At 38.5% G+C, this 25,340-nt stretch overlaps 1 protein-coding gene across 4 annotated transcripts in view; it reads right to left on the bottom strand.

The window, feature by feature from the left end:
- Mpp7 (MAGUK p55 scaffold protein 7) overlaps positions 1-14,725 on the bottom strand; it is a 235,856-nt gene extending 221,131 nt beyond the window's left edge. For 2 of the 4 annotated variants that reach the window (XM_076831405.1, XM_076831408.1), the window contains exon 1: positions 14,640-14,723. The gene's annotated coding sequence lies outside the window, so the exon portion shown is untranslated. Of the gene's footprint in view, positions 1-14,639 lie in introns of all 4 variants that reach the window. The other 2 variants (XM_076831406.1, XM_076831407.1) reach the window with 2 other exon arrangements.
- Between the last annotated feature and the right edge of the window lie 10,615 nt (positions 14,726-25,340).

The following is a 25,340-nucleotide window of genomic DNA, read 5'->3' as shown; positions in this document are numbered from 1 at the left end:
AAGGGACAGGAACATGAAGAAAAACAGTAGAAGAACTGAGTTCCCTGGTAGATAGTCATCAAATCTATTCCTTTACACTGCTCAGATCTCCATCATATCCATTCCCAATCCATCACCCCTTACGCCTCAGCTCAACTCCTCACTACTGTCTCTCTGTACTATGTCAGAGTCCTCCTTCCAGTCTGACCTCATTATACCAACAGAGTGAATTATTTGCAATCCCCATCTGACCACGATCAATCCTGTATAGACTGTACCTCAAACTGAAACATACTGTGTGGTTCAGAGGGAGTCATAGAAAAGAACACATTTTTTCCCACACATTAGAAAGCCATTTTTAACCTATTAGATCAAACATAAAATTTCAGAATAATTTCATGCTAGCAGCCAGCTACTGTTTGATGTGTGCCCAGCCTTCTCTTGCGCAAATTTCTGTCATTAAGTTGTACACTCTGGTGAAAAAAATTTAGAGCACTAGTCAAAGTAGGTGAGATGTGTGTTTGTCCAGATGGAGGCAAGGAACCAAGGAAGGAAAGATTAAGTGGATAAGCTAGAGGAAAATTCCAACAGGAATTCATATCATGTAGTTCTCCCACACTCTGATCTCTCAAGTGCTGGAGAATGGGGAACCTGGTTTAAATCCTGGCTTTACTACTATCTGGTTATAGGGCTCAAGGGTAAATTGTTTCATTTCTTCATGACCCAGGCTTTCATTTGTAAAATGAAAATGAGGATGCTCAAAGAGCTGCTGTAAAATTTACATAAATATCTAGGGTGAGATTGGGACCAATAAATAGCAGCTATTATCTATGAATTCTAAGCTTGTCCCAATCTGTTAAAGCACTCCATAACATTGTTAAGTTCAAACTTACTGGACAGCAAAATGTCTATTTCGATAAGCAGTCTTGCCATATGGTTCACAGTCTATTCTGAGGGATACTTTAAGGCCACTATGCAAAATTAAGAATAGACTTAACTACTTGATTTTAGATCCATCTGGAGATAAGATGTGTGGAGAAGAGCAGAAGTCAAATCAAAATCACTGTAGGTATCATTTGTAAAGTATAAGGCACTGAACTGAAAACAATTTAACAGATCCTAGTGAATTAATAGCATGCACTTCTATACTAATGCTTTGTATATTCTGAAATACACAGGAGAGGAAGAGGACAGGAAAAACTAGTGTCACCAAGAGTCCTCCTACTGCTGATCCTGGACAGCAGGGAACAGGTTCCCAGGAGGGGTCTGCAAACATTCACAGACACTCCTAGAGTCTTTTCTTGTCTAGGTTGTAAGTGGTGTGTATCCAGCAATCACAGGAACCATGAGAAGGAATTCATGGAGGGAGGAGTAGCTGGAAACAGGTCTGACCTGCAGCACAAGGACCTGTTTCAAGCCCCTGTGAGCACAGGCAGGAAAGCAGAATGAAAACTGCAGTCCTGTGCCTCTCCTTCCCTTCTGTCTCACACAGATTAGGATGGGAGCCCTTGAGTTCAACCTGACTTGCCCTCCCAAAGAATCAGTTTCACCTACTACTTCTCTTTGTCTAAAGTAAACATTAGTTTGTTGCCCATCATCCATCTCTCACCATGTTAAATTTTGAAAAGAGGGAAATACTATAACAAAGATAACTTTTGGTTGTTTATCATTCTATCCATGTATGCCAAACTTAATATTAATTTAATGTAATAATAATAATAATAATCAACCTTTTGCCTACTTGATTATACTACAAGCATCTTAAAAGCAAAATAGCCTTTTACATTCTCAAATCTGAGAATATAACATAAAACACATTTGCAACGCATTCATTATTCTAAAGATAAAAAAATTAAAGCAAGATTTTTTTCTTAATTCCCATTTCTTTAACAGTTCTAAGGTATGTCTCCTTTTTTTTTTTTTTTTTTTTCTAATTCCAAATGAATTAAGCTACTTTCAGAATATAACAAGAGGACTTTTCCATTAATAGTTCTGGGGCTTAGAAAACAGGATCCCAAAGTGTAGCACTCTGGCTTGTGGAATACTTTGAATTAAAGAAAACGGGAAGGCCTTAGAAACTGCCTTAAAGTCCAAGTTTCTCTACCCCGCCCTGTTTCTCCCTCAAGTGCTCCCTGAGTACCCCGAGTTCCCCCATCTGACTCAAAGAAGCTCTTCCAGAAGAACTGCACTGTCTTAGACCTCCTTTCCAAAATCGCATTAATCAGGGAAGATTATATCCTGTCACAGGAAGAAGACAGAAGAACATCAACACACCCGGACAGACTGTCACAAGCTTCTGCCAGGTTTATTCAGCTTCCAAACAGAAACATTCACAAACTACTGTCCATTCTTTGGACCCATTCAACTCCCCTAAAAATCTTTTATTACTCCCAAGATTTGTCTACAGTTCCCCACATTTCCCTCTCCCCTAGGAGGGGGATATTTAAGCCTCAACCATCTGGCCCTGCTTTGAGTTTCCTATTTTGGAAGGCTCTTATGTTTGTGCACAATAATAAATTTGTACACCCTTTTTCTATTGTCAGTCTTTCTCAGCAAACTGATAAAGAACAGAGCAGAAGCTTTCCTGCCTTACAAGAGCTTCACGTAGATTTACTTCCCCACCCCCCCCAAAAAAAAAAATCACTGCATTTTAACTTGTTATTTCAAAGCAAAACAATATGGAAACAAATTTAACTTACCCACAAATTTGTTCTATAATCTAATGGATAAACTTAAAATGCTGAAATCTGACTTAAAAGAAAAAAAAGACCCACACATTTAACCTGCCTTCTCTATAACAGGTATATCTCACAGATAATGGAGAAAAGTTTCTCTTTTTAAAAAATATCTTAATAAAAAAGTTGGAATAAAAGATCAACCTTTTCCAAATCTCTGAGAATATAATGGATGTAGGCAATGATTATCAAACTTCATGAATATCACAAAAAGAGAGATTCAATACCCAGCACTATCGAAAGCGAGAGCGAGAGCAAGAGAGAGAGAGAGAGAGAGAGAGAGAGAGAGAGAGAGATTTCAAGCAAGCTCAAGAGTGAGGGAGCAGAAGAGACAACCAACATTATCTACTTCCAATTACAAGCATAGGTTATCTTTGTAGCAGTTTTGCCAAAAAATAGAAAAGGAATCAAATCAAGATCTGAGAGCTACTTACTTATAGGAAACTGAATAAGTTAAACCATCATTAACTACATGTGGCAACCTGTTGTCCTGTTTTATATTTAATTATGATGTTATAAAACAAATATTTCTTGATAACTGAACAGAACTTCCCTACAAAAATCTCAATTGTATCTTAAAGATGAGAAAAGTTGATCCAGGGCTCACATTTCTATGGATGTATTTATTGTGCTAAGACAGCACAATTCCACAACTTCATAGAGGTTCAAGGTGTGTCCACATTTTTTTTTCAATTCCAATTCATAGAGGTCAGGCTAGGTAGTGATAATAAACTTCCTTTCACTTGGAAAAACAGAGCCCAAATGAGCCAAAAAGTAGCACGTCCTGCTTCTTTCTAATCAGACAACTTTAGAAATGGAGAAGGTGGTACCAGTTCAGCCACCTCAGAGGAGACAGATCAATAAGAAGCAACAGCACTCAAATAAACTGACAAAAGATGCTATGATCCAGCTGTTCTCAAAGGGTCCAAGACACTCTATGGGTCCTCAAGAACCTTTCAGGGCATCCATAACATCAAAACTATTTTTTATAATTAGTGGTGGAGCAGATGACAACAACACAATAGAATAATGCTGAGAGGTTATCTGCAATGCACACTATACAGACAGGTGCACTGATGGTAACAAAAACAAAAGTATGCAAAACTGATGGTGCTTTAGCACAAATCATGGCAGTGGCACCAAGAGTGTGAGTAGTCAGTATCAATGTGAACTCAGAGTGGAAAAAAAAAAGTTTCATATAAGAATGTCCCTGATGAAAACAGTGAAGATTAACAATGGTGTGAAATCTCAATTCTTCAATACATGGGCTTTTGTAAGGTTCTGTGTGATGAAATGGGAAGTGCAAACACAGGATTTGCACTGCACACTGAACTATGATGGCTATCTAAAGGAAAAGCACTTGATCAGGAAGCTGAACCAGCAGCATTTTTCCCCATATCATTTTTACATGAAATTGCAAGATAAAACATTGGCCATAGTTTATCAAAAATGAATGAAGTAAGCCTCCTGCTTCAAGGAAAACTATTAACATATTTGTTGACAATGATAAAATCTGAACCTTCAACTGAATACCAGAGTTTTGAAAAACTCATATCTGCCACCAAGAATGTGACAGCTTTCCCAATATTTACATAGTTAACAGTAAAGTACTATGTACTTAAAAATTGGTTAAGCTGGGCAAAGAGGCGCATGCCTGTATTCCCAATGGCTGAAGGCTGAGGCAGGAGGATCACAAGTTCAAAGCCAGCCTCAGCAACCTGGTGAGGTCCTAAGCAACTTAACGAGACCCGGTCTTTAAATAAAATGGGGACATGGCTCAATGGTTAAACACCCCTGGGTTCAATCCCTGGTGCAAGAAACAAAAAGAAAAAATTTGGTTGAGAGGATAGATCTTAAGTTACTTGTTTTTCCTAATACCAAAAAGAATGGGGGAGGGGCCACCAGAAAATGTTCGGAGGTAATAGACACATTTATGACCTGGATTGTGGTGATGATAACATGAATATAAATAATTGTCAAGTTCATCAAACTGAATACATCAACTATGTACAGTTTTTGTTATACCAATTAATTGTACCTCAATGAAACCGAGGGTGGGGCAACTTTTATGATGGAACCGCTGGGGATTTTAACAAATGTGTTTTTTTTTAAATAGCATCTTAAAATATGCTAATATTTGGGGGATTTGTATAATTCCATGAACCAATGTTTTCCAAATCATCCAGGGGTAAAAAGACTCAAAGAGTAAGCAAAACCAATGGATTTAAATGTAACACAGTGAGAAAAATTTACTGATAATGCTTCAGATTCCAAACTGCAATTAAACTTTAAGACACAATTATAAGCAGAATTTTGCAAATGACATTTTCAAATGTAATTATTAAGATAATATGCTTATTAAGAAAATACTCACAGTTATCCAAAAAGACTATTAAAATACTCCTCCCTTTTCCATCTGCAGTTTTATCTGAGGCTAAATTTTCTTCATGTACTTCAACCCAATTGTAATAGATTGAATACAGAGGCAGACCTGAGAATCCTGTTCCTTGTACTAAGCTAGGCATTAAAAAGAGTTGCAAAAATGTAAAACAATGCCACTCTTCTCACTAACTTCTCTTCACAACATTTAATTTTCATAGACGTGTTATTTATGTTAATGTACAATGAGGTTTTATTTTTAATTATTTAACAAACACGCTAAAATTTCCTGTTCAAATTTCTAATATGGTAAATACTGACAGATATTTTTAAAAGGTCTTTGAGGTAGAACCTTAATAATTTTTAGAAGTATGAAGTGGAACCATACATTTGAAACCAGGGCTCCAAGGAAATAAAGCCAAGGTCAAGGATGTGCTTGTTCAAATGAGCTTTCAGACATGACCTTCTTACTTTTTGTCATTTTATTTTTGGTTTTCCTATACCTGGGATTGAATCCATGGCCTACCACATGCTAGGCAAGAATAATATCAGTACTATGAGGTCCATCCTAGCCTTTGTTTTTATTCTTATTCTGAGATAGGGTCTCCCTTAAGTTGCCAATACTGGTCTCAAACATGTGATCCTCCTCCCTCAGCCTCCCAAGCAGTTGGAATCACAGGTGTGCATCACCACACCCACCACAAACATGACCTTATTCTTCCATTTCTTCTTTGAAGGAAAGACTACAAGTTGAGAGTCCAATAGGAGCCCATTGACAGACCAAGAGCACCTACCACCTACCACCCATCACCAGTCACAGCCATCCCTAGAAAGGGCCTTCAGAGCATATTTTGGTATTAGGCCATGAAGAAGAGGTTAGGAGACCTGGGGTGGGGGTTGGGCAGCACTACTCCCCCTTAGTTCAGGTGCCTCTGTCCATGTTAGTGGATTAAGAAAGCTAGAGGTAAACTGTTCCCCATGTTCTTTTTCCTCGAGCTAACTTATTCACAGCAAAAACTGATCACTTTCCTTTTACACCAGACTGGTAAACTCTTCAGGACCAGATTTATAACAAAAGTCACTTAAGCCTCAAGGTTCAAAGTATGGAAGCCTCAACTTTCAAACATTTTCCTCAGTGTTCAACGAGATGTATGAACAAGACCCTCCAATCAGAACACAGAATGTAGAGTAAGTAAACTATTGTGGAGGCTTTGCAGACAGCCAGCAGCTGAAAGGTTCAGAGCAGATGAGTGACATGACCCAACTAAGTCTACCCACAATTTCATATAGAGAAAAGGTTTTAGGGGCAAGGGCAACTTAATTATTTAACGCTTCCCAGTAAGGCAAAACCATTTCTAAGGTTACTACTGACAGATAAGATACATGAAGAGTCATTAATGTCCCACTGAGCAATAATAGAAGTCTGCGGGGATTATGTTGTATATTCTATAAGTAGCCCCCCCTCAAAAATTTTACAGTCTTTTTCTTTTTACTTTTTATTAGAGAATATTCAAGTACATACTAAGTAGAGAGACAGTAGAATAGAATGAGCCTCTATACACCATCATTCATTTTCAATACACGGTCCATTTTATTTTCTCTACAACTCCTCTACCTTCCCACCCCAGATTAATATGTAGTTGTTTTTAATTACTATATTTGTATTATTAAAAAAATGACTGTAATGCTATTACAAAATTTTAGAAAAACAAAGACAGCAAAGAAGTAATCACCTTTGTCTTAATGTCCATTAACATTGTTATTTGAACTGTTTTTATTTGATATGGACATGAATGGTACAAGGACAATTTATAGAATTCTACATGAACATAAATTTATTCCTTATTACTAAAGTAGAATGATCCCGATTACAGGATTTTGTAATGTTTTGCCCAGTTTATACTACCAATTTCCATAGACAAGAATAATAAATGTCTATATTGTACATTTAGGTTGTTTCTAATTTTTTTAGGTATTAAAATTGTAATGAAAACTGTATATATAAACCTCTAATTACATACACAAACAAATGCTAGACATGCTTAATGTAGATAAAATAGGCTCCCAGGTATATCCAATATAGCAAATGATAAAAGAACTAATACCACAAAGACTAGGGGACCTAGCTCCTTTGGACTGAATGACTTGGCAAGAATCATTAACTAGGGACTCAGATTAGCCTTTATGAAAATAATCAAGCCTAGTTCATTTAGGGAATTTTTGCCTAAAGCGAAACATTAGCCAAATATATGATATTTGGAGAAATACTAAAGACCTCTTAACAAATCAACTCAGGGAACTTAAACTCTGCAAAACTGTTCAGCATCTACAAAATCAAGTCACCATGTATTAAAAACATACTAGGTACTGAGACTAAAAAATGAAAAAAACAATGTGTGTGTGTAAATATCTGATGATCTTAGAGGAGACATAATTACCAAAAAATGTTGGAAGCACTTTCCTAGAGAAGAGGATATAAGAGGAACTCACTTCTCTAGATGTCAATATACAAATTGTAGCAGTAAAAATAAAAACAAAATCACTGTGGAATTAGAAGAGGAACACATTAATCAGAACAGTTCAGGGACCTAAAAATAGATTTTAGTGGGGATGACTAAGTGGGTAGGTGTGGGGTGCATGCTCCTGGATGTATGGTAGAGGTACATCACAGCCCACTAGGCCATTTAGTAAATGAGACTGAGGAAGAAAAGCTGCCAAAAAAAATAAATAAATAAAATTTTAGAAACATAGCTTTATTAACTAGGAATGGAGAAAGACTTCCTAAACAAGACCCAAAAGGTGTGAAAATGGATGGCTCACAACAAAATTAAAGATTCTATTTAAAACAGGATTTCAAAGAAAAAAAAATTTTTTTGACAGGAATAAAACAGATTTTTTTTTTCCTGTGCTAGAGACTGAAATAGAGATATCTGCAATATTTAAAACCCAGTAAGAAATTAACACCTACAGTATACACACACACACACACACACACACACACACTATAAATTAGAGCACAAAGGCAGGAAAGAGATAGGAAATCCTAATAGGAAAGGAGACAAAGATATAAAATGCCCAAACCACAAAAGGGGAAACCCACACAGCTAGTAAGCATGTGACAAGACACTCAGCTGTCCAGTAACCAGCGAATCCAAGTGAGAACAGTAACATCTTACTTTGGGCCTGGATTTCTCCACCTGTTGCATCAGATTGGAAAAAAAATTACAAAGTCAGAAGATATCAAGTGCCAACAAGAATGTGGAAACAGCAGCTGGTAAGAGTGTCAACCACACAGCCATCCTGGATAACAATCCAGCAGGCTTCATGAAGCCAGGCATAGGCCTGAAAGAGCGTCTTTATAGGGTAAGAGACACGTAAACGGGCATGGGGGAAGGGGGAAGATACAATAAATTAAACGGAGACTCTGCATGGACCAATAATGATAGTGAGCCATGAACTAGTAATTGACTCAAGTCTGCACACCTGCTTTGGGAAGGGAAGTAAGGAGGGGACTCCATGCCATACATTCTTTCATTGAACCAGGTGTGATGTCATCCTATAGCAAATATTGTGCCCAGTTTTGGGGTCCCAGTAACACATATCAGGTCCTTGCCCTCACAGAGTTTATACATGCTGATGAAGGAAACAATAAAAAGCAAACAAAATTGTGAGTATGGTAACTGCTACAAAGGAAATAAAGCAAATGACTGAGACAGTAATGGACAAAGGGGTTCTACTTTTCAGAGGATCATCAAAAAGAGGGAGGGACTCTGAGAGGACTGCAGAAAGAAAGTCAGGCACTCAGCAAACAGGAAAGAGAGCTTCAAGAACTACATTCAAGGTCAAAGTCACCAGACTACTACAGGTGAGGCTGTGTTCTGAAGATGATTTTCAGATACTTCCAGTAATTGAATAACCTTGAGAAATCCTGTTACATAAAGTGTGGACTACAAGAACTGCTGTTAGAGTCCAGCACTTTCATGACCAAAAAATTCAACCATGGGGATGGGTAGCAGCACTGGAAACATGCATATCTACATCTATAAACAAATGTTTCTGAAACATTATTAGAATCCGCAGTCATAAATAGTAATTGAGTGCTCATTATTTTCTCAGTATAATGCCAGGAAATGAGGATAAATATAAAATTTTCTGTCCTTAAGGAGCTTCCTTCAATTTCCTAAGATTCAGGATTCTATATTTCATAATACTGATTTTTATCCTTAAAAGAACATTAATTACATGCTTTGCAAGCTGTTTTGTTTCTGTACTCATAAGTTCATTTAATGTTAACAACATAATACTATATTATTTCCACCTTAGAAATGAAAAGCAGAGGTTCAGAAAATTGCCTGAAGTCAAAGATCTAGTAAGTGGCTGGACAGAAATTCAAATAGATCTAACTTCAAAGCCTACATCAACAATTACACTTCTATTCCTTCTAGAATCTATTCAATGGTTTTCAAAGTGTGGTCCCAGGACCAGCAGCATAAACAGCATCATCAGCATCATCATTACCTTGGAACTAACCAGAAATGCAAGGAGCCCAGACCTACTTAATCAAGATACTCCAGGACAGAGGGCAGCAGCCTAAGTTTTATTAAGCCCTCCAAGTGATTTGAAAACATGCTAAAGTTTGAGAATCACTTGTCTATATTTTTCATACTAAGCTTAATGTTAAGGAAATGACAACCATTTTAAAAACTCCAAAATTTAAGAGGCATGAATAAGAATAAATCAAAACAATGCTAATTCATTGCCTCACTGTCCAGAGGACAGTACCCTCTTTCCCAAAACTGGCAAAATACCTAATCTGCATCATGATTATGCTACATTAAAAAAGTAAAGTGAACCCTCTGAATCCACAGGTTCCACATCCCAGGATTCAACCAAGTATGGGTCAAAAATATGCAGGAAAAAAAAACTGTGTCTATACTGAACCTATAGACTTTTTCTTATTACTCCCTAAACAATACAGTATAACAACTATTTATAAAGCATCTACAATGTATTAGGCATGATAAGCAATCCAGAGATGATTTAAAGTGTATGGGAGGACATGTGTAAGTTATATACAAATACTGGGCCATTTTATATAAGCAACTTAAACATCCATCCTCACATTCTGGAAGCCCCAAGAGGGTCCTGGAACCAAATCCCTGATGGATAACAAAGAATCAATGATAACTCTGATGGGCCTTACTGGGAACTGAGCGAAATGCAAAATAGGCATAGAGCAGAGAAGTCCACACTAACTCCAAAAAAATCAGAGGCCATATTAGGAAGAAAAAATACATTTTGAATTTGGGCAGTAGAAGCTTGATAAATCTTGAGCCATAACTCCATAATCCTTTTTATCCTGGGCTCAACTCCAAATTTTTACAACATCAGTTCAACAATTGCCAAAAAAAGAAGTTGCAGCCTTCAGAAACATTTGATTCTCGATTCAAATTACTTAAGTACACAGAACTGTCTTTCCATGAGCATTTTTAATCACAAGTAAAGGTAATCAACACCTAATTACACAGCAACCACTAACATGATCCCTGCCCTAATTACACCTGCCCCTAACAACATTCTATCTGACCCTTCTCTTTTCAAAGCTATATCAAGAACACAAATCTTCATCCCCAGCCCAAGTCTTCAATTTGAGCAGTACATGTGTACTCAAATTTGCCTATTATCAATTAGGTTTTTTAAAAAAAGGAAAAAGGATGGAAGAGATTGAGAAATAAGTATATTAAGTGTCCAAGATAATTTGAGAACTTATAAGGTAAATAACTCTCTGAAGCTATTCACTTGCATACTTCATTAACTTTATAAAGTTCAATTTTATAAGGCATCAATTGGAAGACTAAAGAGTACCTAGTCCAAGACTAGACCACAACAGAGTTAAAAACCTGACTTAAAATGCTCACTGACATGATTAAATTCCTTTAAAGGTGAAGAGAACCCTGGGAAGACAACACCAGGATAGCTTTAAACAGCCTGGCCACTTAAAACAACCCACCTTCCCACACCCATGCTCATCCAAGGGCTAACTAGTGCACTGCCAAAGAACTCTCTAACCAGAAAGGATGAACCCTGTTTATTTCCCTCCTTCCAAATCATCATCAAATCCCCTGAGAACAAGATGGCTCCAATAAACTAGTTATCATTGCTCTTCTCCCCACCCACAGCACAGTAGAACTGAAATAAACACACCTAAAGACCTTCACATTTAAGCTCCCATATCTTACATTTGCCCAGGATACCTTCAAAATATCTTGCAAAATGCAATCATCCCAGATTCTCCCAAGAACATGAACCATTCCTATCCCTCAAACGGGTATTGCTTCTATCAAAGCAACAGCTGTGTTTTCTGATCTTCCATCTGCAACCATCAGTAAAAAAGCAACTTGATTAGCAACAAGCCCAACTAATAGTACCTATCAGAGGGAAAAGAATACTCCCCTCCTACGTAAGTAAAGCCAGCAAATAAATGTTCTCCTGAAAGAAAGATTTGAATATTTGAGTAAAGATTTGAGAAAAAAAAAATATTTTACAAGCCTGGAAAAAAATTATTTTACTTAAGCAGCTGTTTAGAGTGAATAATCTTGTTACACACACCATTCACCACTTCTTTTAAAAAAATCAGGAATCTAGGGGTTGGTATTGTGGCCCAGAGGTAGAGCACTTGCTTACCATGCGTGAGGCACTGAGTTCGATCCTCAGCACCACATAAAAATAAAATATTGTGTCCACCTATAACTAAAAAAGAAATATTTTTTTTAAAAAAAAGAATCAACAATCTAAAGAAAAGCAAATCACAAGGCTTTCCTCAAATATCTTAGTACCAAATTATATAAGATTTCAACTAAACACAAAGCATTTTGTAAAAAGTTCAAATATACATAAATAAGAAGCAATAAATCTACACTCTGACCTCAAGAAGAACCAAAAGCTTTAGAGTATTTGTGAAATTACTAGCAATTTCCTTCCCTTTAAACCACCCTATCCTTCCAAATAACCTTATTCAATAAAATTTAAGCCATTCATTGCTACAATAGAAACAGCTGAACATTTTTGTTTGTCATTGAAATGTTTATAATAATAATTTTTAAATCAGCTTGAAATCACCAATAAGCAGCATTCAGTGCACCATCTAGTGGAAGTCATGTAATGCAAAGGTAATGCAATTAGTTTTTCTTTCTTTCTTTCTTTTTTTTTTTTTAAAGAAAAAGAAAAATCGCTGAAACCAAGAAAACCATATAGGTTGGAAGGGGAAACTCAGATATGAATTCAGGCAAATACAAACAGCCAAAGTCTCTTTCCAATTTCCTACACTGCAGAAGGGCTGGGCTCATCAAAAGAAAGGATTCATCCTTACAAATTAACAGATGATGAAAGGTTTCCTTATGGAAATTTTTTGCTTCAGTGCTAGAAACTAAGTTAACAGGAGAGTAAAAGTTAAACAAAGATGCTAAAGCATAAATCAGTAAGGTAGTGTAGGGCAAACTGACAAGCCTTGTGTCTTGTATGTTTCACAAATAAGCTATATCAAAATATACCTATAACATGCTATAGATGCATCAGCCATAAAACAAAGGATTACTTCATGATTCAAAGAGTTCCATTCATTAATTCATAAAACATTTCCACATGCCCCCCAAAAATAGACTTTAACAAAACCTGACAACTCTCTAGAGTTCCCTAAGTATTGACATCAAAGAGGTTACTCCCAACTACCCATGTAAACCTGCTCCACATTGACTGTTAAATTCCCTTGTGTGAGTTATTCTAATTAAGGAATTTTGTTACATTTTCAACCTTTCTATAAATTTAGAATAAAGATGCCCCTAAAGTCATAATCACAAAATACATTGGACTTCATTTGTATTTGCCTTTATGCAAATTAGTTCAAGCCAATTCTGAAATAATAGTCCTGAAATCACTTCTAAGCTAGAGATGCAAACATAAATAAGGTTCTGGATTTTGGAAAGCCCCCCATATTTTAAAATAGAGATTCTCATAGCACTACCAAATTTTTGTTGTGCCTGTGTGGAAAATTATCTTTGGGCAAAATCAAACTATGTTAGCAACTTAGGAGAAAAATGAAAAATAAAACTAATAAACTATTTCTTTTACTGGAAATAACCATCTTGGTATCTGACTCCTGTACATGTGATGGAATCAGTATCCAGAAGCTGGCTTGATAAAAAAAAAAAAAAAAAAAAAAACCTTATCCAGATCTTGGATTTATATCTAAGTATAAATTATGGGGGCTGGTGATTTAGCTCAGGTAGAGTGCTTGCCTAGCATGTGAAGGGCCCTCGGTTCAATCCAGAGTACTGCAAAAATAAACAAAAAATTAAAATAAACTAGAAGTCAAGTGAGTAGGGTAGATTCCTGTCATCTCTGGAGCTTTCAGTTTATGTGCCTTAAAAGTGGGCATGCTATGCACACCCTATCTCAGTAGCCTAGGAAGATGGCATACTAAAATTAACAGAGGATATGAACTTCTCAACCAATAGATCTAAATGAAAATACTGTTTTGTAGAACATTCGTGGACGTGGACAGAGAAAATGCTCTTCAGGAGTTCTCACTATGCCATTATTACTAAATTTTGTTGACCTTTATCATTTCACTTGTGACTAAATGGTGTACCGAGCAGGAAGAAAAAAAAAGAAGAAGAAGAAGAAAGAAAAGGTTATAGCAATTCAAAGTACTGCTTTATAAATGCGTCAAATCACGCATTGAATTGCCTAAGGCTTGTCTGCAAAGTAGTACCAGTGAACAGCAGGTGCATCCCTGGACGCCTAAAGTCCAGAGATTGCTTCAGAAGAGGCTTTTAAAAAAAAAAAAAAAAAAATCTGCTGTTATTACAAATCATAAAAAGAAAAAAAAAAATCCCAATTCTACTTCTACCCATGGCAGAGAGATAGCAACAAGGTCCCACCCCCACAATCCTTTCAAACCTGCACAAGCATTCCTTATGAATATTACTCCCCCTCATTCCTCTCTCACCTTTCCCCACTTTAGTCCAGACAAAGGTGAGTCACACTGCTGGGTCTACTTGTCATTTAAGGAAAAGCCTCCAAACAAACTCACCTTAAAGGCTAATCTTAATTCTAAAAAAAATAAATAACTGAAGATAACGTTAATGTGTACACCGCACTGCCAAGTGCCTGTCTGCAGAAAATGTGTAATTAACACGACCAAAGTAAAGACGCCTTTCTGGCTTAGGGAGCACACAGCTTATCGCTACTTATCAGTAGATCCTGCAATTCCCCTCCACCTGCACATCTTCCCGCCCTCCCTCCGCCCGTCGCCCCACCCGGGTCCAAGAGGGTCCCCAAGTCCCGCCCGCGGCAGCTCCCCACAACCGGCCCCGCCCCCACCTCCCCGCAAGGTGCCGCCGCCCACGCCACGGCCGGCTCCCGGAGGCCGCTGAAGGCTCCTGGTGACCACCGCCCCCGCCCGGTCGCCCGCGGCCAGAGCAGCAAGGGGAACGGATCCCGCCGCCAGCCGTAAGCGGGGTATTCGGACAGGCGCTGCCCCATTACCTGCTCTGGTAATCGTGGTCTCAGGGAGACGCGCTGGCTCTTGCCCCTGAAGCTCGGGGACAAGTAGGCAGCTACCGGGGCAGCTGCAAAGGACAATCACAAGCCAGCGGGCTCGGCTCCGATGCGGCGGGCGCAAAACGCACAAACCCAGTGGGAGACCGGCCCCCACCTCCAGCCCCGCGAGTAACCGACTCGGCCCCCTCCCTCGGAGGGGTGGAGACACCGGCGAGGGGCGGGGAAAGGGCGGGGTCGCACCGCCCGCGGGGCGTGAGCTTCGCCGATGCTTTGTAAGAGGCGCCCGCTGATAGGCTGCGAAAGTAGTGGGAGTCTCAAACTTGAGGGCAGCCTTTCCAACCGAACTCCCTCATTGGTCAGGAAGGGAAAACAAAGAGTAGCCCTGATTGGTGACAGCTCTGTAGCTCCTCCTCTTGCCCGCAATCTTGGCCAGTTTAGCTCCTACCCGCCTGGTTCGCTTGCCCTTGGTTCCTGGGTCCCAGGTGGCTGCAGGATGGGGTGTGTTTGACGAACAAACAGCCTCCCTGACCAAAACCCCGGATGCCCAGGTTCATTTACCGGATACGAGCTTTCTTACTTATAGGCAATTCTTTAATTTTCGTGTGAACGTAGTGAATAACAACTGATTTTAAATATCACATGAATTTAGAGAGGTCTCTTGGTTATGCTAGAAAATGCTGCGTAAGATTCTGGAGGATACTGTCGTATGCGAAGACAAATTGTTTTCACCTTTCATGAGAGAATAGGTGACTTTATCTTTCTGCTTTCTATATTTTAGCATGTATTAGGGGGGAAAACATTTTGTAAGAATAGAAAAATGAGTAAAACGTAGAGAAAGGTAAAAAAAAAAAAAAACTTGGAGGATAAGCAGGGAACTAACTGATCCATCTGCAGCAGAAGAAAATACAGTAAATACACTTAAAATCTAAGGACTATCAAAAAATATGAACTGGTACCAGCCCCCTTCAGCGCTCTTTAAAAAAAACTTAGCAACCATGACTGAGGTACCCCATTTCCTTCCTGAGTAACCACTATTTTTGCAGCTCATAATATAGATAGCACTACACTGAACACAGCTTTTATTATAGAAAAACACCTTCATAGGAAAAGTTTGGAATCCAAAGTACAAAAAAAAGACTACAGAAATAAATTCAGATATGAATTTAAAGCTTAGCTAATGGAGGAAAGAAAAGAATGTGACAATACTTAACGATGTGACACAGGCTTTGAAAATTAAAAGCTGAGGGAGGGAATTGAGATAAGGATCACTGGTGACCCAGGCTGGGTGTCATCTTGGCCAATTTAGAAGGGAGTGAAGTAAATCTCACCTAAGAACCACTCTAGCACAATTCTCTCCTGCTGCCGTACCATTCTTTGTAAGTTCTAAAACACACTGTGTGAAATTAAGCCCTTACTTCCTCCAAAACTTCGTGAATTATAGAACAGTGAAAAATCAGATCTAGCAAAGGAAAGGAATGTTAAAGTAAACTTCAACTTGAAAAGAAACAAGGACAAGAAAGCTGGTTCAAACAGCAGGACAAATCCTCTTTTCCTCTTCCTGAGAATAAACTTTGTCTTTGGAGGACAAGGTAACCACATTTCCTAACAAAGGCTTTTGACAGAACCTTTGAAATAAATGGAATCCTAAACAACAGTCTGAAAATATATGTCCTGGAGAAAGTACTCTGGGCAAGTAGCTTAGTGTTCAGATCTACTTAATTTTAAATCATCTAAGGAAAAAAGGGAACTTAATGTTTCCTAGTATGAGCAAAAAAGGAAGAACACAATCCAAAAGTCTTTTCTACAATAATACCAGAAATTCTATCACTAACTTTCTTTCATTGGGATTAAATAAATTAAATGTATTTAAGATGCTTTTTTTATTCATTGACTCATCAAGCATGAAATCAGTATTAATTCTCTAATATACTAAGCACTCAGAATGTAGCCTTGAACTAGACAGACTTGATAGTACTATTAGTACAAGAGGAGAGATAAACGAGTAAATAGGTTAATTTGCAGAGTGGTTCAAGGACAAAGAAGAAAATGAAAAAGTGACCAGAAAATAGTTTATTTGGGAACAGGAATAATTTTACAGGTATGGCACATGCCTGTAGTTCCAGATACTTAGGAGGCTGAGGCAGGAGGATTGCTTGAGCCCAGGAGTTTGAGGCCAATTTAAACAAGATCCTGTCTCAAAAATAATAAATAAATCAACTTTTCTTGCATCACAAACTTGCCTAGCATGGATGGGCCCAGAATGTTGAAATGCTTTGAGAAGAAATTCTAAAATGTAAGCTGCCACCTAAGTGAGGAAACAACCAGCTTTGCAAAATTCCAGGAGAGAGTAAACAGTAAGGGCAAAGGTCCCAAAGAAGAAAAGGGATGTATGGGGAGAACAGGGAGAAGGCTACTAAGGATAGACTGGCCTAAAAAGGGAGTGGTATCAAATAGGTCAGAGAGGGGAGAGGGCCCCTTGATAACAGGGGTAAGAACTATGTGTTTTATTACAAGGATTCCTGACAGGTATAACGTGAAGTTTCTAATGTTGGAGTACAATCATATTTCTTTTTTTTTTTTCTTTTTCAGAGTAATGACAGAAATAGGCATGCATTCATTAAGTCAGTCCATCAGGCATAGTCCTATGAAGAACTTACTGTTTGCCAACCAAGAGATTAGATCTGGGGATATAACAATGACAAACTATTACTGTGCAAATGATGAAGAAATTAAAGATGCTATAGGCACACAATCTTGAAAGGGCCAGCTTTTTCTGGAAATTACTTCAGTTGGATTCTAGGCACCCAGGACTCTCCTTAGTGCTAGCTTGAAGTTTGCCATTTCCCTTTAAGGTCTCCTACTAATTTCCCTTTCCTTTCTGAAATATGCCTGCATAATCTAAGTTTACTTTAAAAGCAAAAGCACTTGCCCAGTTGGTAAATGTCAATGAACAATCCCACTGTCCCCAGCTCAGTGAGATCAATACGTAAAACACCCAGAACTGGTGGAATAGCAGGAGGCCAACCATTGTCTGCCAGTATCTATCAATAAAGAGTCAGTGGGAGGAGAACTGCCCCTGCCCTGGGGCAATCCCATAACTTTTCTAATGGCTATTAGGTATTAAAAATCCTTTGGCCAGCTAAGCTCCAAAATGCAGTTTCAATTCAGAAATTTAAATCTCCATGCCAACATTTTGATCAACACTTCAAGTTAGATCCAAAGGTAGGCCCTTCTTCATCTTCCCAACTAGGGTCAATGCTGACAGGCCAGGTAGTCCCAGAAAGGGGAAAGGACTCCATGTCTTTATCCCATAGACCCTTCTTCCAATTCATAATTCAAAAAGCAGGAAGAATCCTGGACTAGCATATTTGTGTTTAACACTATCGCCAGGAGGGTTTGCTCTGAGCCTGGCCAATGACTAAAGCTTACAGTTTCCCTCTTGGATATTTTTGGAGGGTCTTAGCAACCTGCACCTGAAACATCTGTCTGCACCTCTCAGAATCTGGGCAATGCAATTTTATCTGGAGGCCTCCTCCTCCTTAGTTACTGATTCCCTGCAGGCCACATCCTATAGATTCTCCTGCGAGAAAGAGGGGAGGAATGTTCTCCTGGCCTCTCCAGGTGTTCTTCTTGGGTAGGATTTAAACATCTCCTCCAGCCCAGCTCTCTCTAATTAATGGCTCTTATCTGGTTCTCAAGAAACACTCAGACATACTTTCCCCAATGGGCAGCTACACCCAGTACAAAGCCATTTTCAGCATTCTTTCTCCTTCATCCCCCCCACTTCACCCCACCCCCACTGCCTTAACCCAATACCTTTAGTCTCTTACTCCTGAGATTTGTCAGGTTAATGTCAGAAGCTCCAAATAGAGTACATCAGTCAAGTTGCCCTAGTGGTCCTACTGACACCCCTGTCTAGTGAGTTTAAGAACAAGATCTTGAAGGAGTATTGCTTTCTTCAAAGAAAACTCCTCCATAGGTCCTTTTCAAATCACCACACCCTCCACCTTTTATGATCCTATGTTGAGTGAAGGGGTTTTAAGACTCACCAAGTGCTAAATTTCCTTTGCAGATTTGCTTCCTGTTGCAGCAATTTATTTTAGAATTTCACACCTATTGTTTCTTCTTGCTGGCCTCAGTCAAAACTTCACTTACATCTTGTCATACTATAAAACATTTTTGGTTAATTAACACCAAGGACATAAAGAAAACGTGTTCTCTAAAATCATGGTGTCAGACACATTGCTGTTTGAATCTGAGTTAGAATGGCATGCCCGAGCCATGTCTTGCTTGTGGCACAGGGAAGCAACCTTGATTTCCAGCCTAGGGAACAATATTCCTTCGGTTCCAGGATTTATATTGTCTTTATCTTAACTTTATTATTTCCAAAGAAATAGTACTCTGAATGTATCTTTGAGGCCAAACCTCATGTGAACAAAAATATTATTAAATGTTAATAAAGTAATTATAGCCTTGTTTGGCTTTGAGTCTATCACAAGACTTTGCTTCAAATGCTAACTGAACTCCAACCCCTCCCCAAATCCTACAAGAACTGTCTTTGTTTGGCAAGGGTCCTTGTCACACTCTTCTATATCACAAGTTCATAAGCTCAACCAAGTTAAATTGCAGGCTTTTCTCTGGTGCGGTGTGACTGTTGGACTTTATCATTAATGACCCAGTCTTCACTGTAGAGGTTACTACTCCGGGGTTCTGTATTCCAGTCTGCATCTCCTTGGGCTGCATCAAATCACATAAACCATCACCACCATTGTACCATCTATCACCAGAGTCATCCAAAATCCTGCAATTATAGTAATGTCACAATCCCTACACCATAAACATGCATATGCAGAACAGAAACATCTGTGGTTTGCAATGGAAGAAGAAAACTAGTAATTTCCATATACTGTTACTTTGCAAGGATATTAAAATTATCTGAAGGGCTTTTTCAAATTCCATAAACCGTAAGATACTGGTACAATCCTTTCTGCTTATTCTCTCCCCAGATATATGTTCCTGGCTGTTATCACATCAGTAATCCTACTAAAGATGGTAGAATACTATCACGTATGTTTGGGACAAGGTTAGAAACTATTCCTCACTAATCCTATAAACCCCTTATCAAAATTCTAAGTTCCTGAATTAGGGGAATATTTTTTTCTCTCTGTCAGATAAAAATACAGACTTGGTCTTACTTATAAATGGGGGGAAAATGGCCCAATGATGGCATGGGGCTTTTTCTGACTTATTCACCATATTATCCCCAGTTACATCACAGGTCTGACACATAGGAAATGCCCAATGTATACTTACTGGATTCATTAATTTGAAACTCATTTTAAAATGGGAGAGTTTTGATCCACCAATTTTATCTGAGCAAGAAACATTCATCTAAATTATTAGCAGTGACTGGGATCTGTTCTATTCATTTTTGTGTATTTGGCAACTCTTCAAGATGGCTTTCTCTGGCTTGGGATGTAGCTCAGTGGTAAAGCGCTTGCACAAGAACCTAAGTTTGATCTCCAGCAGAAAGAAAGAAAGAAAGAAAGAGAGGGAGGGATAGAGAGAGAGGAAGGAAGGAAGGGAAAAGAAAAGAAAAAGATGGCTTTCACATACAGTTTGAATATATTGGCTGCCTCCTCAAGGTCTGTTGCTGTAAGTAAGAGCCATCTAACTCTGAAAAGTAGGGTGAGGAAAGGTAGTGTGACATGTGAGGTGTCTGAAATTTGATTACTAATGACTCCATAAATTTCTCTGTACAAACGTCTGTGTGGGCCTCAGCATAGTAAGTTACCATATGTGCTATAGTAAGATAGCCAAGAACTTCTGAGATGATAAAGTACAATAGAGATGCTAATTGCTTAAATGCTAGTATGCTAACCTGAGGAGACTCAGCCTGTTTGTAGCTTATTCTCTGCCCATTCAAAGAAGATATGCCTAGTGACATGCCTATCTGCTATGGTTTCAATGTCCCCTCCAGAACGCACGTTGGTTTTTAATGGCTTGGGATAATGTTGGGAAGTGGGGCCTTTAAAAGATGCATAGGTCATGAGGACAGGGCACTCATGAATGGATTAGACCATCATGGCAGGCGTAGGTTAGTCATAAAAGCCTGTTCAGTTTCCTCAGCTTTCCCTTGTCACCTCCCTCTTGTTTTACCCTGTGTTCTTCCACCATGTGATGCCCTCTGCCATGTTATAAAACAGCTTGAAGGCCTTCACCAGGTGCCAGCATCTTGCTTCCCTAGCCTCCAGAACTGCAAGAGATCATTTTTTATAAATTACCCTGCTAGGAGCCATCAGCCAAGTAGGTATGACAATTTCCTTGCCAGCGTACCCCCATGTTTCTTTAGTGGAAGGACTCATGGAAATAGGACATTTAGCAGGACATTGCATGTAAGGTGACCTTGCTCAAGGACCAGGGCGGATCCGTGTTTAGGGTGTTCCCCCTTTAGAATAGGGCAGTTTAGCATAATAGGAGATTAGGGTGTTCCCCCTTTAGAATAGGGCATATCCTGCTGCTGAGTTCCTCTTGAGTTCTTAGGGTCAGACAGTATATTTTGGGAGACAGAAGCCCATGCGGAGTGGATTTGGGCAGAGTGTGGATTTGGGCAGAGAACGTGGATTCCCCCAGACGTGTTTGTAGACGGCCGGTGTGAGTTCGGGAATAAAGAATTGCTGTTTGAATCTACAAGCTGTGTGGAGACTCGTGATTTGTGCCCAGCCAGAGACTGCGGCATTACCCAGTCTCAGATATCCTACTATAACTACACAAAATGGACTAAGACACTATCTGATTGGATTATGTATCTATATGCGTGTATGTGTACACACACGCATGCACTCACACACACACCTACACACCCACAAAACACTTAGATTCCCATATTGAAGTAAATAAACCTCCGTCTTTCCACTTGTCTGGAAAACTATAAATGTGAAGTTGTTTAAATGGGTTTTTTTTTTTAACACTCTTTATACCTATAATGCTGAAATTGGGATCTGAAATAATTTTTTAATTTGCAAGTATCTTTTTTTAAAAAAAATCCTCCAGTCACAATTATAAATCAAGACCACTTATACATAATACCAAAAATTCATTCTCATCACTTGTCAGCCATATTCATCATGTAGGAACAAAGCCAAAGAACAAAGAACATCTCTACTTTGTCATGTCTATATTTGAGATAAACATTTTACATTTAGAAAGAAGTGCACTGATAGAAAAGTTTGAGGGAAAAAAATATGCAGTTCAAGAGAGGAGTCATTTGGAATCTATATTTAATTAAGCTCAATCATATTTGTACTTACCATGCTGAGTTCCCAAGAGAGTGTGGCAGGCAGAGTTACGCTTACACTACTTATGTTACGCCAGAATCGACTCTATGCTATCATTAATTAATTTGTGCTGACCTGGAAAGCAGAAGCTTCCTCATCTCAGCCTTTTGAAAATTGAGTAACTCCTTTTTCACAGAGGATTGGGTATCCAGTAGGAAGGAACTGGAGCAAAAGGCCCATGACCACACAGCAGGAGGAACAGTATGAGAAGGTACCCACACCACACGTCAATATTTCTGGGGGCTCACACTGCATTACCAGCAAAAATGTTACTTTAAAAAATGGGACTCCTTGAGCACAGTAATGCAAGCCTGTAATCCCAGTGGCTCAGAAGGCTGAGGTACGAGGATTATGGCACCACTTACTTGGAGCAGACTTATGAAAGAGGTGTTATAGCAGAGATTTCATCATCCATGTGCGTTCATTAAAGATAGGAAATATGGAACAGGATGATTCTTAAAAAAGTTAAAAACTATGAATAACATCCCAGGCAAGACACTAGAACTAGTAGAAGTGTGGCCTTGGCTACCTCATTTAGTTTTCTGAGGTTGTCTTCTTAGTTATAACATAAGCAGTGACTTATCAACCCAAGAAGTCACCAACTAGAGTTACACTGGGCAAGCATAGAGTTTCTAGAAATTTTAATTAATTGCCAACATTTTGATATCAGATTTCATGTGAAAGTCCAACTTACTAATTTCTACTTTTAAGAAGAGGAAGATATGGTATGTTCCCATGTGGGAACCTTTTTCCAGGAGCTGAGATGTGGGTCCTTCAAAACTGTCATGTGCTCTGAGTCTGCCATATACCGTGCCCAACCTGCTGCTCTCCTGGCCACTGTAGGTATTTGCATTTGCCTCTCCTGAATGCAATCATTTTTTTAAGAGCTTGTTTTTGTTGCTTCTAAAAGCTACAGGCACTGTTTTAGGTTAATATAAATTTTTAAATAAACACATACATACATATAATATGTACATACACATTATGTACATATTTATAAGGGAGAAGAAACAAAATCTTCCAAGCAAAAGAATTCCAAATAATCTATGTAAACACTGCATCCTTGAGGAGATGGAGCATACCTCTCTAACCCTTCAGTGTGGGCTGTGCATGGCGACCTCCTTCTAAGAGCATAGTATGCAAAGGAGAGGAGGAGAGAATAAATTTACAGTGGAGAAACCTGACTACCACTACCTTGGCCAGGCAATCAAGGCCAACATCAACGGTGATGATAAGGTATGTTACCAGTATATATAGGTTTTCTCCTCAAAACTCATAACCAGTCTAATCTTGAAAAAAACATCAGGCAAATCCCAACAGAGGATATAACTGACAGTTGAAATCAATGGATTCTACTGTCATGTATAACTAAAAAGAACCAATAAAAATAATTTGCAAAAGGAAAAAAAATCCAGTAGAGGGACATTCCACAAAATACCTAAACTGTACTCCTCAAAATTACCAAGTTCATCAAAAACAAGGCAAGTCTGAGACTGTCGTAAACAAAAAGACACAACAAGCAAATGTAATGTTATGGATAGGATCCTGGAACAGTAAAAGGACATCATGTAAAATCTGAGGAAATCTGAATAATGTGTGGGATGTAGGTAATGACAATGTACCAATATTGATTCTTTAATTATAACAAATGTTCCATACTAATGTGTTTATAAGGGAAAGTAGGTGCAGCTAGGTACCTAGGAAACTTCCTATTAACTTGTCAATTTTATGTATCTTTAAACTGTTCTAAAAAATAGAATTGATTATAAGGAGCACATATGCATGTGTGCATGCATGAATATATGCATTTATGTGAAGGATAATGAAACCACCTCAGGAATCAGTGGAAGATGTGGACACTCAAGACTGGAGTGAAGGAGTCAGGTCCACAGCAGCGTCTTCCCTTTGTATCTCTGCCTTGATTTGACTCAGCTCCTTCATCTTCCAGGCTTTGTGTCTTTCAGCTCCACGTTTCAAATTCCTCAAAGACAAAAGTTCATTTCTTCATCCTGGGTCAAAGCCTGGATTTATTAATCACATACTGGCATCTGTGGTAGAATCACAGTACCTGTCCCCAAGCCTGTTTGGATGACCATTTTCATATGGGTCAGAAAGGTCCCTTTAAGCTCTGAGCTGCTGAGAAGATGATGTTAGAAAAGAGGCTTAACTGACAATTCCAGGCTCCTAAAACTTAAGGCAAGATATTTTAAAACAAAGGAGCATTCTTGTCATTTGCATTTGCCATTTATCTGTGCTAGAAAAGCTTCTGTGCTAATTGGAGATTTTACAAGATTTTATAAATAAAGACTTATAAAAGTTGTTTTCTATAAAGATTGGTTTAGCTCCCAAGTACTCATAGCAGCTTTCCTGGCTCTAACCACAGTTCTTTTTCTTCTTCCTTTTTCACTATATTAAAAGGAAGGCCTCAAGTACTCTCCATCATAGGAATCGTGAAAGATTTGCAACACTGATCTCAGACAGGGAGATGAGTCAAATGCAGACTGGCTAGGAGAGGCCTGGGGCAGTTAATGATTTAAGGTGCAATCACCCCAGGCTTTTGCTAACCTGTGCTGTTGATGTCTTGACATTAATTAGGTAAAAACATCCTTCCTCAAGATGACTTACATCCATTAGTTGTGAAATTGTTATAAAATGATACTCTGATTAGAATGAGACACTTTAATCAAGTGTAGTATACAAGCTAACAGTCACCAGCTGCTACTCTGGGCGCCCTTGTCTACTATGCGTATGTGTCATCTAGAGTTTTGGCAACTGTGAGGTATTTTCTTACCTTGTTGTAGATAATTCTCCCAACGAAGTAGGCATTCCAGTGATCACAGATGATGATTATTGTGTTTACTTTGGATTGAAATTTAAAAATCCAAGTCATGGATATGTCCTGTAATTGCAATGTCCTCAATCATGAGAAAGAGAATAATAACATCATTGCATAGGGATGTTACAGTCATTAAATAAGAGGACATCAAAGCTTTAAGCACAGTGCAGATAAAGACTTCCATCAGCACTTGACTCTTCCTTCTCTGCATATCAATAAAATGTGGCTCCTGAGACTTGTTGAAAGGACAGAGGATCATTTCTGTCAAAGTAGATAGATACATGTGCAAGAAATTGAAAAGGTTTTTTACTTGTCTAAGTGAAGCCAAATCCAAATATCTTAACCCTGTGTAGACAATGTATGTTTTCTCTTCACAAATTAAATTGCAAGAAGCAGCTTATGACTTGTTTTTTTTAAAGAACCAATTTCTAAATGTAGCATGATGAAGCTTTAGAAATCTATACCAAAGACATTCTTCTACTTTGAAAAATATTGGCTTATAATACCTACCTA

This window comes from Callospermophilus lateralis, chromosome 13, assembly GCF_048772815.1.
Source record: "Callospermophilus lateralis isolate mCalLat2 chromosome 13, mCalLat2.hap1, whole genome shotgun sequence".
Lineage (NCBI taxonomy): Eukaryota > Metazoa > Chordata > Mammalia > Rodentia > Sciuridae > Callospermophilus > Callospermophilus lateralis.
Note: the sequence above shows the minus strand (reverse complement) of the source record. Positions and strands in the feature narration are given on the sequence as shown.